The sequence below is a fragment of the Passer domesticus genome, chromosome 1 (genome assembly GCF_036417665.1).
Source record: "Passer domesticus isolate bPasDom1 chromosome 1, bPasDom1.hap1, whole genome shotgun sequence".
Lineage (NCBI taxonomy): Eukaryota > Metazoa > Chordata > Aves > Passeriformes > Passeridae > Passer > Passer domesticus.
Genome location: NC_087474.1, coordinates 151,524,378 through 151,529,210, shown reverse-complemented (window position 1 = coordinate 151,529,210; position 4,833 = coordinate 151,524,378). Strand labels below are relative to the sequence as shown.

Here is a 4,833-nt window from a genome sequence, read left to right as displayed (position 1 = left end):
GGTGCACAAAGGGACTCTTTACTGCTGCTGCACACAGCTAAAAAGCAGCCTAAGACTAAAGTGTGAGCAATTGCTAATAACTAAATGATCCAGCTAACAAGCAGTATGATCCAGCTCCATCTGGTGAGCTCTCCAGAGAGCTCTGGACTTGGACCTAATGGAGAAGACTTGTTGCTGGTTTTCTTTTCCAGAGCTGCTGAGGTTAAGAAACACTTTGCAGGAACTGTAAGGATAGGACAAAGAGTAATGGACACAATCGGAGAGAGGGAAAAGGTGTGAGGCTGCTCCTAGCTGCCTATAGAGGATTTCATCCACACCATCCTCCTGACTGGGTGGCTTGTAGCAGACCCCCACTATGACATCTCCCCTACTGCCCTCCCTTTAACTTGACCCACAAGGTCTTGGTTGGCTTTTTGTCCTTCTCCAGGCAGAGTTCCATATTCTTCAGCTGGTGATTGACATAGAGGGCTACACACTCTTCTCATGTCCCTACCTGTCTTTCCTAAAACTTATTCGTTGCAGTGCTCCAGTCATTGGAGCCATGCTACCTTTTCTCCATGATCCCAGTGATATCATATCCACCCAGGCATGTGCAAATCTCTAGTTCCTCTTGTTTGTTCCTCATACTACGTGTGTTTCTGTACAGACATCTGCACTGGGCCCCAGATAAAGCCAGTGTGTTTGCTGGAGTATCTGGAATGCCTTTGCTCTGTTCCAGGCATCCATTACAGGTGTTGGCATCTCACTGGCAGGACTGAGATGGATAAGTGCCCCCTTCCCTTGAGAAATTTAGTTTAAACTTAGATTTTAGATTGTTTTCACAAGAAGCAGGGGCTACAAGATGGAAAACGTTTGGCAAAACATACATTTTGTTTTGTTTGCCACTTCCTCACTATCTACGAGTCTCTGCGATTCCACTCCTGAACATGGAAACAAACTGAGTATGGAAGGCACTGGAATCTTTATGGTGCCATGGCCTGCTATCTGTACAGGTCCTTATCTCTTGCAGTTGGTCTAATGAAAGACACTGCCTCAGCTTACAGCCCAAGTGTTTACCTGACCTTTGTCACTGGCACCCAGTCACCAAACCATCAGAACGTTAATTTTTACAATACCTAAGTGAGATAGGGAAAGGTGTTTTGTCTGTGTTGAAGGAAAGAAGGTGTCACGTTGTCATTGCTACACCTCAGCTGGTGCCTGGAGTCCCCAGGAGAAATCACAGTGCCAGTGTGGGTTCAGTGCCCCATTGCTCCTCATTGTGGTCCAGGTGCCTGACCCAGGTGATGTGACTGCTTCTTCCCTTTCTTGGTACACAACAGTGGCTTGGACTGCTTGGACATAGGTTGATGCTGCTTAATTTTAGGCCCTTCTGGTGCATGGCCTGAACATGGCCCTAAATAACTGGCAAAGGTCACACAGGAAGTAGGCCTTGTTTTCCAGCTACCTCGACAGATTTCCTAAAAATTGCATCATTTCTATTTTTCATTGCTATTGAATTATGGGTTACGGGATGTCAGAAAGGAAGAGTTGTGATTACTGCTTATTTTCCCTTTCCACCTTGTTCTTTGTCTTTTTCAGTGCTCAGTTAACTATTTAACCAAACTGTAAACAGGAGAAAAGCCAGGTCTGAGATTCAAGTGTGGAGAGGATTATTTTCTTAAGGCTGCAGATCATAAAAGACAAATAATGAAAAAGCAGAACAATCTATGTTCATCTCTAAATGTATTCTATCAAAAAAAAGATGTTTACTTGGCATTTTGATCTAAAAGCCAAAAAAATTGACAGGCAACTATTTGTCACTGGACAAACATAAAAGCTCAAAAGGTTAAAAACAATCAAATAGCAGTGCTCAGACAGTCTCAAGATACCAAACTCTGTCCCATCATTCCATACATCTTGTTTATGTAGCTCCACACAGAGGAAATCATTGGCTTGGCACTCACTGGTTTAAAAATCCTTTTTTGTCAAGATGAGGTTTACTGTAGGAAGAACACAAAGCATGAAGTCTTAAAGACTGTAAATCTGATCTAAATGGCAAAAGCCCTTTTACTGTGTGCTTGAGTAGCCCTGCTTACATCTGGAAAAATATAGACTATTCTCGTAATTTTTAATTTCAACCTTCAAGTCATAAACTAGCAAGGCTCCTGTGTCAGTCCTAAAGGCCTGGCTCAAGCAGACGACATGGATATTGAATTGCTTGATAATACATTTGTTGAAATACAAATTCAGTATTGACAGAAGCAATATTTATTATGAGTCTTTGTTTTTCTAGAAAGTTTATATGTAGATAGATCAGGAATTGTCAAATTTCTGTAGGTGAATTTTGGGAAGAGAGGAACATTTTCAATGTCATTTTGGGTTAACTTGAATTCTTTAAATTCTTGAATTCCCTTGAATTCTTTAAATAATTTCAATTAATTCACTTCAGGTGAGTAACAGCCTCTAACTATTTCTTTCCTGGGACCTACCTTGCTCAGTGTTCAAACTAATCAAGGTAATGACCAACTACTCAGCACTTTGCCCTGTCCTCTTTGGATTCTCTTTATCACATTATTCAGTGAAGTCTTCATGTTCTTTACTGTATTCTGGGGGCATGCTGACTTTCTTGCCTCTGGAGGCAATCCTTACCCTGCCAGAGCTCCTAAGCTGCCTGTTCTCGTTATTGTCCCAGGGAAGCTGCAGGAAGGACGCTCACGTTGTACTCCCCAGAATAGCAGCTGGTTTACAGAATCCCAAGATCACAGAATGGGTAAGATTGGAAAGGACCACTGGTGGGATCTGGTCAAACCTCTCTGCTCAAGCAGGGTCTTCCTAGAGCACACAGCACAGGATTGTGTCCAGGTTTTTCTTGCATATCTTCAGTGAGGGAGACTCCAAAACATCTTCTCTAATCTGTTTCTTCTCTAGGAATTAAGCTTGGTCTCTAATTTCCACAGATGATTTGAGGAAAAACAGAATGCAGGAGGCAGGTGGGAAGAAATCAAGAGCAGGAGAGCTGAAGTTGGCATGAGCTGATTCCTCACATTTCTCAGCTCACATGGAGGTAGCAGAGAACATGCTGTGAGGAGAAGGAAATGTCTTGTCTCAGTCTTACTTGTAGACTTCCTGAGCCAGCAGCCTCTGGACTTGCAGGCTTCCTCAGTGGCCTCTAAGGCTGACATGATGAAGTTCCAATCATGGGGGGTCCAAACACAGCCAAAGCCTTAATGTCTGGGTTTTGTGACAGTATGTTGTGAAAAGGGTTGTGAATTCACCTGGTGCTTAAATGTTGGATATTAAAGCCCAACGGCTGTAGTTGAGCTCAGATGAGGAAGAACCTTTAATTCATTTGTATGAAGCTTTGGGAATGTTTTGTAATAATCTGGATACAAATTGTTCCTAAGCTGCATAGACACCTTTGTACAAATGCTAGCCTCAAAATATGTGTCTGGGTTGTAGCTGGAGGGCTGGCTGGGGCTCAGCAGAGACAAGTGTGATGTCCAGACCTGCTGAGGAAACATTTTGGGTGAGTGGTGCAAGTCCAGATTCTCATAAAGATTAAGATGCTCCTTGCGCTACTTGGGAGCCCAGAATTTAAGAGACTTTGAGCTCTTGGGCCTTGCTTTGGTCTGCCTGAGCATGCCAGCAGTTGTATTTTGAGGGAGGAATATTTGTATTTTGCTTCCACACTGGAGAGGAGCAAGGGGAGTGAGGACTAAAGCTGACCAGTGTGAAGAGCTGTCATGGTGTCACAGCACTGGTGGGATCCATGCCATGTATATGACTGATGGAACAGAGATGTGATGGGAGGCATAAACCAGTGGGCTGAAATGAATGTTGTTGGCATGACACACTGAAAGAGAAAGGCGTTGATTTCTGCTCTGCTCTTATTTTTTCCATATCTAAGTTATTCTCTAAATGGACTTGATGTTAATGCTCTCATACAGACAAGGCTCCACCTCAGCAGGTGTTTCACAACCAGGTGCTCCTGTCACCAGCCTTCAGACAGATTCTGACAGGCTGGAGTAACCCTTAAGTATGAAAGAGCGTGGTTTTTTTCAATTCAGTTGAAATTCCTGCTTGAGATTTTCTGTTCTGGGGCAAGGATCTTTCCCTCTGTTTCTGTACAGTTTTGAGCACAGAGATGCTTGGGATGGGGACTCTCAGCTATCCTGGGCTATAAAGAATAGCTGGGTTAGAGTGACAAAGCAGGTTAATGAACTGGGTTTTAAGCCTTTTCAATGCTTTCTCTCCTTAACTAACTCATCCTATGAGGTTTGAATATAATTAATTCTGTTTGCTCAACAAAGCAAAGGTTAACATGAATTGGTCTGTGGAACCAAACAAAAGAGATGATGGTTCATCTAGCATGGATTTATTGCCAAGGTTAATTTGGCCCACACCCCAGATCAAAACCGATTCCATAAAGAAAAAACGACAGGTCATTGTTGTAGGAGACTCCCTTCTGAAGGAAGCAGAAAACCCAATATGCAAACTGGACCCTCTTCTTAGGGAGGTCTGCTGCCTCCCTGGAACTTGGGATAGATTTGAAGAGAAGCAGAAATAGTCCTGTCCTGTTACAGCCCTCAAATTATTGACCATTACTGTTCTTTTTAAGTAGATGAGGATGTGGCAGCAAGAAATCTGAGGTCAATCAAGAGAGACTTCATTGCCTTGTGATGACTGGACAAAGGATCAGACCCACAAGTAGTGTTTTCCTCTTATCCTTGCAGTTCCAGGGAATGATGAGGGAGGGAAGAGGATGACCCTGCTGTTCAATACTTGGCTCCAAACCTGATTTCACTGCCAAAATTCACAGTTTTTTGATTGTGAGTTGGTTTAGACAACACCAGG

General features: G+C 43.1%; 1 long non-coding RNA gene across 1 annotated transcript; it reads left to right on the top strand.

The window, feature by feature from the left end:
* The first annotated feature begins 433 nt into the window (after positions 1-433).
* On the top strand, positions 434-3,069 carry LOC135289999 (uncharacterized). Its single transcript, XR_010352762.1, has 3 exons — positions 434-586; positions 2,672-2,749; positions 2,937-3,069. It is a non-coding gene; the product is annotated as an uncharacterized LOC135289999 (long non-coding RNA).
* Positions 3,070-4,833: the final 1,764 nt, after the last annotated feature.